This window comes from Haliotis rubra, unplaced genomic scaffold, assembly GCF_003918875.1.
Source record: "Haliotis rubra isolate DU_JTF1 unplaced genomic scaffold, ASM391887v1 Scf124, whole genome shotgun sequence".
NCBI classification, from domain to species: domain Eukaryota; kingdom Metazoa; phylum Mollusca; class Gastropoda; order Lepetellida; family Haliotidae; genus Haliotis; species Haliotis rubra.
Window position 1 is genome coordinate 717586 of NW_025765159.1, and position 16289 is coordinate 733874.

The window sequence follows — 16289 nt, forward strand, 5'->3', positions numbered from 1 at the left end:
CCCAAAACAATTGAAGCATTTTACGTGAAAAGATAATTACATCTCATCTTAGCTTATTTTTTTATAACATGTAATATTTTATAAGATAACATTTTATAACCCCAGGTATATAACAAAACAGGAATACAAATTAACGTACCGTTAGAAATTAATAAAGTGCAAGGGTCTTCTAATATAGGATAATCACGTTTCTGAATTCGAACTTTCTTTCTTTCTTTTTTTTGCTTGTACTTGTTCACATGTAGACGAGATTCGTTTCAATTTGATGAAAACAATTGTTTGACCTTGTAGAGGTTACCGTATCCCATGATGCCGTCGTCGTTTTCCATATCAGTTTTTATGTCAGGTTTATATGTAGTCAGTTTCAAGAGCCAGTCAGTGTTGCTTCTGTCGATGTGATCGATATCTGTGTCTCTGATACGAGGGAAGACAAGTACAGGTTGTATAGGAGAACAACTTTATGTCCGTAGCACTTTTCGACCGCTACAGGTTGTGTATATAGCACTCACTGATAGCCACTGTTATGTCTACAGCAGTCTATGGCAGCTGTAGGTTGTCTCTGTGACACTAACGCTATGCCAGCTGTAGGTTATATCTGTAACACTATGACAGCTGTAGGTTGTCTCTTTAACACCATGACAGCTGTAGGTTATATCTGTAACACCATGACAGCTGTAGGTTATATTTGTAACACCATGGCAGCTGTAGGTTGCATCTGTGACACTATGACAGCTGTAGGTTGTGTCTATAACACCATGACAGCTGTAGGTTGTGTCTGTAACACCATGACAGCTGTAGGTTGTATCTGTAACACCATGACAGCTGTAGGTTGTGTCTATAACACCATGACAGCTGTAGGTTGTGTCTATAACACCATGACAGCTGTAGGTTGTATCTATAACACCATGACAGCTGTAGGTTGTGTCTATAACACCATGAGAGCTGTAGGTTGTGTCAGTAACACTATGACAGCTGTAGGTTGTGTCAGTAACACCATGACAGCTGTAGGTTGTGTCTATAACACCATGACAGCTGTAGGTTGTGTCTATAACACCATGACAGCTGTAGGTTGTGTCTATAACACCATGACAGCTGTAGGTTGTGTCTATAACACCATGACAGCTGTAGGTTGTGTCTATAAGACTACAGGTTGTGTCTATAACACTATGACAGCTGTAGGTTGTGTCTATAACACCATGACAGCTGTAGGTTGTGTCTATAACACCATGACAGCTGTAGGTTGTGTCTATAACACCATGACAGCTGTAGGTTGTGTCTATAACACTATGACAGCTGTAGGTTGTGTCTATAACACCATGTCAGCTGTAGGTTGTGTCTATAACACTATGACAGCTGTAGGTTGTGTCTATAACACCATGACAGCTGTAGGTTGTGTCTATAACACCATGACAGCTGTAGGTTGTGTCTATAACACCATGACAGCTGTAGGTTGTGTCTATAACACCATGACAGCTGTAGGTTGTGTCTATAACACTATGACAGCTGTAGGTTGTGTCTATAACACCATGACAGCTGTAGGTTGTGTCTATAACACCATGACAGCTGTAGGTTGTACCTATCTGTAACACTGTAGGTTGTACCTATAACACCATGACAGCTGTAGGTTGTATCTATAACACCATGACAGCTGTAGGTTGTGTCTATAACACCATGACAGCTGTAGGTTGTATCTATAACACTATGACAGCTGTAGGTTGTGTCTATAACACCATGACAGCTGTAGGTTGTGTCTATAACACCATGACAGCTGTAGGTTGTATCTATAACACCATGACAGCTGTAGGTTGTGTCCATAGGTTGTATCTATAACACCATGACAGCTGTAGGTTGTGTCTATAACACTATTACAGCTGTAGGTTGTGTCTATAACACTATGGCAGCTGTAGGTTGTGTCTATAACACCATGACAGCTGTAGGGTGTGTATATAACACTATGACAGCTGTAGGTTGTATCTATAGCACTATGACACCGGCTGTAGGTTGTGTCTATAGCACTAGGTTGTGACAGCTATAGGTTGTGTCTATAACACTATGACAGCTGTATAGCACTATGATAGCTATATGTTGTGTCTATAGCACTATGTCAGCTGTAGGTTGTGTCTATAGCACTATGACAGCTATAGGTTGTGTCTATAGCACTATGACAGCTGTAGGTTGTATCTATAACACTGTGACAGCTGTAGGTTGTGTCTATAGCACTATGACAGCTATAGGTTGTGTCTATAGCACTATGATAGCTGTAGGTTGTGTCTATAACACTATGACAGCTGTAGGTTGTGTCTATAACACTATGACAGCTGTAGGTTGTGTCTATAACACTATGACAGCTGTAGGTTGTGTCTATAGCACTATGAGAGCTGTAGGTTGTGTCTATAGCACTATGACAGCTGTAGGTTGTGTCTATAACACTATGTAGCTGTAGGTTGTGTCTATAGCACTATGACAGCTGTAGGTTGTGTCTATAGCACCATGACAGCTGTAGGTTGTATCTATAACACTATGACAGCTGTAGGTTGTGTCTATAAGTACAGGTTGTGTCTATAACAGTATAACAGCTGTAGGTTGTGTCTATAACTCCATGACAGCTGTAGGTTTCTACTATAACACCATGACAGCCGTAGGTTGTATTTATAACACCATGACAGCTGTAGGTTGTATCTATAACACCATGACAGCTGTAGGTTGTATCTATAACACTATGACAGCTTTAGGTTGTATCTATAACACTATAACAGCTGTAGGTTGTGTCTATAACTCCATGACAGCTGTAGGTTTCTACTATAACACCATGACAGCTGTAGGTTGTATCTATAACACCATGAGAGCTGTAGGTTGTACAAGTTGTGTCTATAGCAGTCTATGACAGCTGTAGGCGGTGTATGACCTGTAGCAACACCCGTCCATAACATCACCGCCCCAATCAATGGCTGTCAATAAAACCTTCATTTCATACACCATCTTAATTAATTGGGCTGCTTCTTGTCAAGTTGTCTCATTAACTTTGGGCTGATTAAGTCTAATTGTCAAATATCTTGCTATCAGTTCCACAGCAATCAATCATACTGCACAGAGTTAACAATAAGTCGTTCGTGTATCACACCAGTACTAACAGATACTTGGTGTCTTAAAATTTATATAGCCCGCCTTTCAGGCAGCCTTGGATCGCGGGAGTGACATACTCTTCCCATTTCTTTCACCTTCCTCTCATCCTCTCCCCATCTCTTTCTGTCTCTCCCTCTCTCTATGTGTGCCTCTTCTCTCCCTCCCCTATCTCTGCCTCTCTCTCTCCCACTCTCTGTCTCTCCTCTCTCCCCAATTCTTTCTTGCTCTTTCTCTCTGTCCCCCTCTCTCGGCCTATCTGCCCCCCCTCTCTGTCCCCTCTCTGCCTCTCCCCTCTCTCTATCTCTTTCTGCCTTAACCTCTCTCTGCCTCCATAAACCCTCCCCCTCCTCTGTATATGCACCATTGGCTTTTACTGTTGTAACTATAAATGGGAATCCTTAACGAGTACGAAGTCCTACAAATTAGCCATGTTTGTCGACAATGTCTATATTTGGACATTGATTTGCCTTTGTTTTCATCCATGATGACAAAAACGTAATTTCACTATTAAACAGTGGAATTGTATTCTTTGCTATTTAAGAAGGCTTTCTTTCACCGATGGCTCAAATGATACCAGAATTAAGATATCTAAAAATCCAACCGTCACCGCAAATTACTTAACACAGTAATATCCCCCAAAAATACAACGGTAGGTAGTTCTGACTTTTGAAGCGTTAAGCGTTGAGACAACCATATATCAAATCGTTCAACAATAACTGACCATTGCAAAAAGGGCTAATATCGTTTTGAGCAAACCGACGTGGGTTTCACTAGTTGACACAGATCAATGCAAGTGTTATGGTTCTTAAAATTGCCATATATACGGTTACAGCTCGTCTCCCAGACCCCGGACAATAGATAAATAGAAATATTCAACTCGAGTCTAGAATGATTCGAAAGTCTAGATTGCCTCAGCTCAAGGGTGAAGTTAAGAACTGTACTGTCACCCATTGGATTTTAGTGGATTATTTTGCAGATCAATAATTTTAAATAAGCTAACTTCAAACCTAGGACTAAATGTGAATAAAAATAACGGGCCTAGGAAGCATGTGACAGCTGGCTCTGCGCGACAATATGTTATCACCAGACCGCATCAAAACTCTAAACGTTATGCGTGCAAATATATCTATGAATTAATGCAACGTAAAATCTCTTATATGCTCCCTGTGGTTCATGGTCGTTGCACTCACAAACTAATTAAATATAGGTAAAATATGTATGGCAAAGTTGTCGGACAATATTGACGCTTGTAATAAGCTTTTGGGTCCTATTTATTACCATATTCATGTACATAAACACGTCAATTAAAAAACATTATAACTTAAAATTCCGACAAATATGGTATCATATTGTGGGCATTTTCTGATGAGACCCGTGAAAATCAGAATTGGTCTTCAGCAACCCTTGTCGTAAGAGGCGACTAACGGGATAGGATGGTCAGGCTCGCTGACTTGGTTGACACATGTCATTGTATCCCAATTGCGTAGATCGATGCTCATGCTGTTGATCACTGGATTGTCTGGTCCACACTCGATTATTCACAGACCGCCGCCATATAGCTGGAATATTGCTGAGTGCGGCGTAAAACAACAACCAAACCAAACCATTCTCTGATGAAAATATCGATAGGACTTCCCTTTACGCATATCGTCGTTGTTCGCATTGATACTTATAGTTGATTTGCCTGCACGTTTCCCTGTTAGTTCGATTAGTAAAATCTTTCACCTGCGTCAACCGAAACCAGAATAACTGAGGGCAGTAGTCGTAATCAAACAATAAAACGCAGCATAAGAACGAAAACAAAATGGCTGCCAGGAGGGGGCAAAACTCAAAAGCCACGTAACACGCTATAGCCAACAGCGACAAAGCACCTGTCCCATTTCTTGACATAGCTGCCATTACGCTCTCTTCATACTGTATTAAAACGAACGAAAGTTCAAAATAAAGTGTGTGTAGAACATCAGAGATCACCAACAATATCCTATTGATTCTTATTGATTCTAAATTCAATTCATTAACAACAGAAAGGTAAATTCGGACAAGCACGTATATACTATCAATAACTATTTAATGATATTCGTTCAAATGTATGAATTAATTTCTGGCTGAATGACATTTTTGAAACGATGACATCACTTGGAGCACTTGCTATTGGCAACTTGGGTCAACCGGAGTGTATTAAGGTGAACGCGTTAACGTGTCATACTTTGGTTAACATGAGTTTACCTGTGTTTGCAAATCGATTCAAAGAATCGAGTGATTTCTAAGTTTCAACGTCAGTCATCCTTGAGGGTGGTTCATCAAACTGTTGATACCTGGTGTGTGCTTTAGATTAAATGCTTCATTATAAAATCGTGTTGGTTTTGTATTATCAATTACTGCTTGAAAGAGTACGTCATTTTTAAAGAATACTATACGTCACTTGAAAGAATGCATCGCAAATGTCTGCTGTAGTCTTTACATAGAAGTTGCTTGCGAAGACGCGCGTGTGCGTGCGTGTTTTTCTGTGCCTTTGTACGTGCACGTGTGTGTGTTTTTTTTGGTGTGTGTGTGTGTGTGTGTGTGTGTGTGTGTGTGTGTGTGTGTTATTGTGAGCCTATGCCTGCGTGAGTGTGCCTGTCCGTTTTGTCTCTGTTTCTGCGGGGTTTTTTGTGTGTGCCTAAAACTTGCATATGTTTGCGCACGTGTGTGTGCGTTTGTGAGTGTTTGTCTGTGTCTATATAGTGACTGTGTCTGTGTGAGCCTATACCTGCGCATGTGAGTGTCTCTCTGTGCCAGGCCACATGGGTCTGTATGTGCCACTCTGTGCGTGTACCTGTGTCTGTGATCGAGTCTAAAATCACATCACGACCGCCTCCTTGGTGTAGTGGTTAGAGCGTCCGCCCGCAGAGCGGAAGGTCGCGGGTTCGATCCCCGGCCGCGTCATACCAAAAGACGTCAAAATATGGTACTTGTTGGTCCCTGTCTGGCACTGGGCATTAATGGGTACAACAAGGACTGGTCGGCTCGGAGTCAGTATAATGTGTCTGAGTGGGGTATTCATGCTTCACTGTGGCATGGTATCTCAGTGGGCTAGCACTATAAAACCAGCTTCAGTCTGGGCTAGTACAAGCAGCCACACATACACATACACACGCATGCACGTCTTCATATGAGCAAAATATTCTCAAGCACGACGTTAAAAAAATTCCACCACCACAAAATCACATCACACTAATCACTTCTCCCGTCATCATCATTAACAACAATAGAAACGTGCAGCTGGAACCCTAATCAGACAACAGAGGCGACACATGCCACCACGAACAAAGTTCACGTCGAATAATATAAACGTGAAAACAATAGCACACAACCCTGTCACACCCCAACTTGAAGATATGTACCTATTATTTGAAATAACGACCATTTGTTGCTATGGAAACCTTCAGTTATGGTTTATTTCACGTCTATCAGGCTAGTTGTTATTGAATGGCTTTCATATTAGTTCTCGGCTTATATATGCAAGTGAGAACCAGCACCCTCGCGTATATATATATATATGTACGATCGTACGTATCCGCCATATAAACATAACAAGCCTATCGCCCAACACCTGTTACACAGACCATGATAACTGTCTTATTCCAGTGTTCGGTCCGAGTGGGATACCTAGCGAGATTGGTTCTACAAAGCTGTAACAAAATGGATAAATAATATTCCACACGGAAAAGGACGGGTTGTGTTTTTTCCAGGGATTATTGACATTGGCGCCATAGCGTGTAGAAACTGGTCGGTATCTTAGCCAACTGAACCCCAGGTGTTTTCCGTCATTTAACAATAAGCCGTTGAAATAACGACGATAGACAGAGCAATATTTTCACTGCGTGTTCAATTGGACGTACTTCAGTGAGGACCAGGAACACAGAAAAGGCTTAAACTGGTAAGTACTTGAGCTCGGATAGTTAGGAGAGTTTGAATCCATGTTCTTTATTGAGTTCCATGGTTTCTCAGCTCCAGTGTTTTAGATTTCACAAAAGTGGTTAATGTTAACATGTATCCCCAACATCAGGGGCGGTGGGGTAGCCTAGAGGTTAAAGCGTTCGCTGGTCACGCCGAAGACCCGGGTTCGATTCCCCATATGGGTACAATGTGTGAAACCCATTTCTGGTGTCCCCTGCCGTGATATTGCTGGAATATTGCTAAAGGCGGCGTAAAACTAAACTCACTCACTCACCCCTCCCACATCAAGCTGAGACGCCGTGATGTAACTGTAATATTGTTTACTGCGGCGTAAAACTCTATATTTAGCAATGAATGGATGGTAGATAGGAGTCCACGGCACGAGTCCTGCAGTATGCCTTGGCGTATATGCAAATACCATGGCATCTTTGGGACTTTGGTTAGAACTGATCCCAAGGATCCGGCGGACAGACTCAGGAACATCGACGATGGCGTGGCAACGTTGTTCCGACGCTCGTTACTCACGATGTCTGTCCAAGCCTCCCTTATTTGCAGGCCACTGCCATGAAGCTGGAGTGCTTGGTGTTGCGTTAAGAACACCAAAACAACAACAACAACAACAACCATATTATAGGAAACGAATCACATTGACATAACATCCATTTACAAGACCGATCAATCCCCTCTTTAATGTGGACTTAGTCTCAAACACTTTATTTCTCAAAGTATTTTTGAAGATCAATACTGAGTTTCATCTCAAGAGCGCGACGCTCGGGAGACAAAATAAATTTTGGAACATCAAAGGCGTATTTTCATCAGCTTGATGTCACGTCCATTGCACAGAAAACAAAATTTACATAAAACGTAATCAATGACAGTATTATACAAATGCGAGTTCTTGGGCTTTTCGTAATGGCATCGAGAACAGGCCTACTGCTTGATTTAAAATAACTGCTTTCACAGACATTATCTTTTTTTTCTCTCTCTTTTTTTAATCTTACACAGCTCTGCGTACAAATAGTGCACGATGGAATTTATATATTTTTTTAACCAAATTCATGTTCGGGGCCACCGAGCATAACTCATATGACCTTGTACTTTGAAAAAGTACTATTACCCTTAACACTTGCCTCATGTGGATAATCTATGCAATAAATACGATGTACTCGAATGCAATCATACTGGATGATTGGGTGTTTTCAACGAAGCCAGATAAAATTTCTGAGTTAATGTTCTTTTTGGTTGTTTTAATGAGTATAAAAAAGAAATAATGATAGCAGTAATGGAAGTGGCCTACTTCTGGTCAAGGGGTGCTAATTCCATAATATTGCATTATTAGTCGTGTTCTTGTGTAGATATGGGTCACTCGTATATATATAACTACGTCAATGACAGAAAACAGTCACCACTCAATTGGCGCAAGAAATGGATGGAGCGCTAAAAATAAGTAAAAGGCACCAGGTGTCGCAAAAAAGTAACAATTGTAAAGAAGAAATATTATTATTTAAAAAGCTCTAAGGTCATAGAAAACGTGTCAATCCGATCCCACGCCATTAAAGGGGAACACATAACGAGGGCAGCAGAAAGAGTTTTGCTTCTCTTATATATTTGAGTGAAATCGCTTGTGAGAAAATAGTTTTATTCTCCTGTTGGAGAAGAGGAATGACTGAGCGCACGGTTATATTGCGACACGGACTTCATGTACACATGTGTTAAGCCATATAAGCGGATGCATGCTCGTATGTCGACATTAAAAACAATAACAAGACCAAGTATTGTCACATATTACTGTAATGGTTTATCGGGCACTTGTACCAAGTATTGTCACAGATTGCTGCAATGGTTTATCGGGCACTTGTACCACGTATTATGACAGATTACTGCAATGGTTTATCGGACACGTATACCAAGTATTGTCACAGATTACTGCAATGGTTTATCGGGCACTTGTACCAAGTATTGTCACAGATTACTGCAATGGTTTATAAAGGCTTTGCACCAAGTATTGTCACAGATTACTGCAATGGTGTTTAGAGCACTTGCCCTAAGCATTGTCACAGATTGCTGCAATGGTTTTACGGACACTTGTACCACGTATTGTCACAGATTACTGCAATGGTTTATAGGACACTTACACCAAGTATTGGCACAGATTACTGCAATGGTTTATAAAGGCTTTGCACCAAGTATTGTAACAGATTACTGCAATGATGTTTAGAGCACTTGTACCAAGTATTGTCACAGATTGCTGCAATGGTTTATAGGACCCTTGTACCAAGTATTGTCACATATTGCTGCGAGGATTTAACGGGCACTTGTACCAAGTATTGTCACAGATTGCTGCGAGGATTTAACGAGCACTTGTACCAAGTATTGTCACATATTGCTGGGATGCTTTTACGGACACCTGCACCAAGTATTTCACGGATTGCAAATAAGATTAGAAATACTAGTCCCTTTCAGCCGAGCCTCGCGAGTGACAGCTGGCCTTGTTTCGTGTGCTCAAACAGCATAACCTCACACTGTCAACTTGAAATTCAGAACAAGCAGCCACCTGAAGCAGCATTGGTTAGCACAACGTCATTACAACCACCACGTCAGAGGTGACATCTGGCAGTATTGGGCATTGATTTCTTACACAACCTCAGACGAGGGATTTTCATGATCAAATAGCCAATATCCACCTATGAAACCACCGCCATCATGTTAGTTTTATATATACATGTACCTTGTAAAACCATCAAGCTAGTGTATTTTAATATTTGCCCATATAGCTAATGTCGACATCTTAATACCTACCTATTAACTGCAAGCGGCAAAATTATCCCTGTAATAATACGTAATACATGAAATTGCCATTAACCTCACTTTACCCATTAAACCGTAACTATTGTCTTCGTGTTTCATCTATCATTATAAGATCCTTTCGCTTTATATCAACCATTTTAACCACCGCCATCGTCTTCTCTTTATATCAACCATTTTAACCACCACCATCGTCTCTACTTTGTATCAACCATTTTAACCACTACCATCGTCTCTACTTTATATCAACCATTTTAACCACCACCATCGTCTTCGCTTTATGTCAACCATTAAACTACCACCTTCGACATTAGTTCATAAGTATAATCAGTATGACAAGTGACCTGCAATCCCTTATGGAAACATGACGTCATTGGCAGAGTCCCAGATTGTGTGTTCGATTCTCACGCTGGACCAAATCACGGTCCGTCATCACAACGCAGGTCGAATTACTGAAGCATTAGGCAGGCAGTATGGTCCTGGTGTTGTGGCTGTAAGGCCTTCTTACAGCAAACCCCTTCTCTGGTGGTTGACTTCTCAAAGATTTCTTCAAACATTCTCAACATCGGGGCAAAAGGTTGCATTAATTATGTATCACCTAATTAAGGAGATATAAATATCTTAAAGTTACTGTTCATACTAATAGCAGGGCGGTGTAGGTAGCCTAGTGGTTAAAACGTTAGCTTGTAATGCCGAAGACCAGGGTTCGATTCCCCACATGGGAACATTGTGTGAAAGACCTTTTCTGGTATCCCCCGAGGTGATATTGCTGAAATATTGCTAAAAGTGGGGTAAAATCATGCTCACCCATAACCTTTCGGAACTATTCCAAAATAAATGACAAAATATCAATGAAGTATTGCTACAGTTAGTCTCGTCGATTGATTTAGAGTAGGTGCAACTACCATTAAAATATTTGCAATAAGATTGATTTAGTTACTACACTTGTCATTTTTGGGATGATAATTACATACACTATTTGTGCAGGTATTGATCAGCAGTACAACATAGACCCCCCACAGGTATTAATTGGTTCATGTCGATATCAAGGTAAACAGACATGCAACAGGTTGTAATCCTGCCAGTAATTATGTGTGCAATATACTGCAAGCAAATAAATAGATTAGACTAGGATAGATGGAGTCCGTTGGTATGAATTTGATCACCCAAAAACCTCGTTCACATAAAAAATCACTAGTTTTTAGCATATTGTCAAAACGTACGTGTATAGATGAGCCTTTGAACTGAGTGAGTGAGTGAGTTGAGTTTATAGCCGCTTTGACTCAGTATAGCAGTGTAACGAATAATACCGAGCATAAGTTTACTTAGACTGGTAACAGGGATCATTTGAATATATTCCGTAACGTTGTGATAGTCAAGGCAGACTCTGATGAAATTAGACTGGCTCCCGTTCGTGCTTGCGACAATTTGTTCGGACGGCCTAGTTAATGAAGCCACACCAATCAGGAAACCAGTCTATAACGAAATGTTACGTATCATAAACTAGAGTAACTTCCCTTTGATAAAGGGACACAACTCTGTCGGACTCATTGACTGATTACCGTGAAAGATTGGCCACTAGCACAATTAGAAGAATATTATCGTGTGGTCTGGGATGCCATAGCTAAACACAGTGTTTATTCTTTATGTAGAATATTTACTGTGACATAATTCAACCTAGTCAGATCCTGGCGATCTAATCCCGGTAGTGTCTCTGACGACAGGCGGGGGCTACTGAAGATCAGTTTTACAGGGATCATCACGAGTGAAGTGGTGAACGATATTTTTTGTATTTTTATGATTGGATATTTGTATAGCGCACATATCCACGCACTAGTGCATGCTCAAGGCGCTGATACTTTTCCCCCGATCATTGGATGTCAATCTCAACGGCACATCTTATTATCAATCTCAACTCCCTGGGGATCACACAACTCTTGCTGCCACTAGGCGCACGTTAGGGTGACTTTCCCATCCTTACGAGGTACCCATTCACAGCTGGGTGGACTAGAACACATAGTCACAGTACTTTGTAATTGACATAATCCTAAGAGAAAAAAATAAAAATTAGAAGCCCTTTGTACACAAATACCTTTTGATCGCCAACATGCCTCGTATAATTCGCAGCTGATTCTACAAATTCCAATATTATTAATGCAACACAGACCAGTGTCACATAAATACCCCTGAAGGTAAACTTGTTCCAACACCCCACATAAAGTATCCTCGTAACGTCTGGTGCCTCGTTATACCACCAAACTAGTTCCAACTTCACTAGACACATAATGGCAGTATAATGAAGTAACATGTAGTTTTGTGGCGCTTATGTTGAAACAATAGAAAACGACTAACGATTTACTGTCGGAACAGAGTTCCTCTTTACAAACTGCAACCAATATCAGACAATTTCAAACAATTCTACAACGATTCGCCAAAACAAGCCTTTAGTGTAATTGGCGGTTGTGTGACAAATATCTGAAGTGTATTCTTCGTAGCAGCGGTAACAACATCTTTGAGTGACGCCCCCGATTTCATTCGCCCCTGTTGCTTTTAAACGCCGCTGCGTGGTAGAGAATGTGTTAATAATCCCAAACAAGTTTTCTACATGTTATCGATTACCCACTCCTGGAGTACCCTCGTTTATCTCGCTGACATGTTTTACCGAGTTTCTTGCTTATTGGTGTTCAGTTTTCAATTACAAAGAACAAGGTTTATTCTGTGAGATGGATAAATCTGCCAGTATTGCCGAGGCTACGCCGCCGTGCAATCAAACACTGCTCACAGCCTTTTGCTTTACGTTGTCGAAGTTCCTTCGGGTGATTATTTTTGTACAACTTGATGTATCTCAAATCATTACTTAGCGTGTTATGGCTTACATCTTCGATTAGATGTACCTCCGTCTTTGCAAATGTTTTTCTCATTGGCGTTTTGAGACCGAGTTCCTCGTTACAACTGTAACCAATACCCAAAGCGCGACTAACCAATACCCAAAGCGTGACTGTAACAATGTCCAAAGCGTGACTGTAACCAATACCCAGAGCGTGACTGCAACAATGTCCAAAGCGTTACTGTAACCAATGCCCAAAGCGTGACTGTAACCAATACCCAAAGCGTGACTGCAACAATGTCCAAAGCGTTACTGTAACCAATACCCAAAGCGTGACTAACCAATGCCCAAAGCGTTACTGTAACCAATACCCAAAGCGTGACTAACCAATGCCCAAAGCGTTACTGTAACCAATGCCCAAAGCGCGACTAACCAATACCCAAAGCGTTACTGTAACCAATACCCAAAGCGTGACTGCAACAATGTCCAAAGCGTGAATGTAACCAATACCCAAAGCGTGACTAACCAATGCCCAAAGCGTTACTATAACCAATACCCAAAGCGTGACTGCAACAATGTCCAAAGCGTTACTGTAACCAATACCCAAAGCGTGACTAACCAATTCCCAAAGCGTTACTGTAACCAATACCCAAAGCGCGACTAACCAATGCCCAAAGCGTGACTGTAACCAATACCCAAAGCGTGACTGCAACAATGTCCAAAGCGTGACTGTAACCAATACCCAAAGCGTGACTAAACCAATGTCCAAAGCGTTACTGTAACCAATACCCAAAGCGTGACTGTAACCAATACCCAAAGCGTGACTGTAACCAATACCCAAAGCGTGACTGTAACCAATACCCAAAGCGTGACTGCAACAATGTCCAAAGCGTTACTGTAACCAATACCCAAAGCGTGACTGCAACAATGTCCAAAGCGTTACTGTAACCAATACCCAAAGCGTGACTAACCAATACCCAAAGCGTGACTAACCAATACCCAAAGCGTGACTGTAACCAATACCCAAAGCGTGACTGTAACAATACCCAAAGCGTGACTGTAACCAATACCCAAAGCGTGACTGCAACAATGTCCAAAGCGTTACTGTAACCAATGCCCAAAGCGTGACTGTAACCAATACCCAAAGCGTGTGTGTAACCATGCGTGAGGTAACCAATACCCAAAGCGTGACCAATACCCAAAGCGTGACTGTAACCAATACCCAAAGCGTGACTGTAACCAATACCCAAAGCGTGACTGTAACCAATACCCAAAGCGTGACTGTAAACAATACCCAAAGCGTGACTCTAACCAATACCCAAAGCGTGACTGTAAACAATACCCAAAGCGTGACTCTAACCAATACCCAAAGCATGACTGTAACCGTTTTGTGACATGCGCGTTACGGCTACCACTATTTGTATGTCTGGGAATGTTACGCTGTAGACAGTAACAGTTGCAGTGAGAGTCGAGATTTCCCCTGAATCTCCAAACTCACTGGGGCACCTTTTCAGTCCATATGGGTATATTTGTTACTATCAAAATTATATATATTCAGGGACTAAACGTTTGTCTTGGTTAGCCGGTAAAGTTGAAAATGTTCATACTATTAAACCTGCGTCACGCTTAGCTTTCCTCTGACATTAAAGGCTTACGTCATATAACTAAACTATTGTCAAGGAAATCCAGCCCACCCACTCGTTGAGTACATTTTGAACTCACGTCGACTTCATTCTCCTCCCGCGTTGTTTGAACTCTCTTATGAAGTCTGTTGCCCTGATTACAAGTTGAGTATATCTCGTTATTAGTGAGCACAGGGGCTTCCTTAGTTTTACATCAATTTCCCTGTCCGTTGCCTGTTTAAACACTTGATGAATTTTGATGACCTCAAGTCTCCCTGACAAGTGTTCTGCCTATTTGCCCTACACTCTCTCAACCCACGAAGCTCCCGAAACCTCCACTCCATGCATTTGCTTAATTGATTATCTAGATATCATTGGCTTGTTACAAAGCCCGCGGTTCTTCCCCATTGTATCATTCAATCTGGCACACTCTTCCCGACCGTGGACACTGTTCAAGGTGCACGTGTCCCAGCCGCCCTATATTACAAGCGTCTGGACTTCTAACGGATATAACTGAGAGGGAGGACTTAATGTTAAGTCCCAGCCGTTAAACTGGTGGTAGAGTGATCGTAGCGGCAGTTTGGACACAATGGAAATAGTCGAATGACTGCCTTCGTAATACGACATCGTAGGTCGCTGCTCACACCGTTGATAACTTGTCTGGCATCAGAGATTGTCTGATCAAGTCAGATAAAAATAGACGTCTGACGGGCCCATGTAACTTTCAGTCTCTCATTCTTAATAAACAGGAAACTATATATTTTACGCGGACATTTCACATTCCTGAGAGGGGCGATGGGGTAGCCTAGTGGTTAAAGAGTTCGCTCATCACGCCGAAGTCCCGGGTTCGATTCATCACACTGGTACAATGTCTGAAGCCCATTTCTGGTGTCCCCTGCCGTGATATTGCTGGAATATTTCTAAAAGCTGCGTAAAACCCAACTCACTCACTCACTAACATTTCTGAAATTGTGTACAAGCCTACATTTTGTCCACAAGCCTTTTAACTATACGGTGTAACTCCTCTTTAGCGGCATGTCAGCTTAACGTTAGTGGAAAGCACATAACGGCAATCGAACCCTCAATCATCAGATCCTATCATGATCAAGGGACGCATGTAATACGGTGCCTTTGACGACTCTACCGCCACTGGCTCACATTGCGTATCAGCTACCAATGTAAGCTTGTATGATTACCAAGGCTTTATCATTACTTCTATAACGAAGTGGGGCGGTAGGGTAGCCTAGAGGTTAAAGCGTTCGGTCGTCACGCCGAAGACCCTGGTTCGATTCCCCACATGGGTACAATATGTGAAGCCCATTTCTGGCGTCCCCCGACGTGATATCGTTGGAATAATGCTAAACACGGTGTAAAACTAAACTCACTCACTCTATAAGGTACTTATCACAGTTATGCAGTGGCCCTAATTACTATGTAGAAATGTTTGTGTACAGCCAGACCCTACTGTCCACACACGCCATCTTGGATTATGTTCAAGGCATCACCGTCCTTGGCTGGGATTCCACGTATTTGAGTTGAAGTTAACTGAAGACCCACGGGTCTTGTTTGGTCATAAACAAAGACTATATGTAGAATGTTTACATTATTTTTCCGTTAGATTAGAAATAACAATAAATTTTAAGTTTAAAGTTGATCTTCTCGAGAGGTAGATGCGTTCTTTCTTTTCGAAAAATCTATAGTTTAAAGGCGTACTGTCACTTACAAACTACTCGCCTGGGATATCAGCTTTCCGACATAATTGTTGTAAATGGTTAAAGGAAACCCGAAGGCGTGAACTACTATGATCCTTAAAGTGTTGGGGGAAAAGTGCCTTCATGTGTTTACAAAACTAGATGAGGTCCCTGGTGTTTTAGTGGTCTATATCCTGCTGTGTAGAGTTGCCTCCCTTAGGTGCGGGTCGGCCATGATCCGTGCTTCCTGGTTTGGGACTGTCTCCGCTATTACGCTGTGTG

General features: G+C 41.6%; 1 protein-coding gene across 2 annotated transcripts in view; it reads left to right on the plus strand.

Annotated features, from left to right (window-relative positions):
- LOC124266206 (cyclic nucleotide-gated cation channel alpha-3-like) overlaps positions 1–16289 on the plus strand; it is a 212420-nt gene that overhangs the window by 33435 nt on the left and 162696 nt on the right. The window contains exon 1 of one of the 2 annotated variants that reach the window (XM_046701012.1): positions 6745–7042. The exons of the other annotated variant lie outside the window; for it this stretch is intronic. The gene's annotated coding sequence lies outside the window, so the exon portion shown is untranslated. Of the gene's footprint in view, positions 1–6744; positions 7043–16289 lie in introns of those variants that run through there. 2 annotated transcript variants of the gene reach the window in all.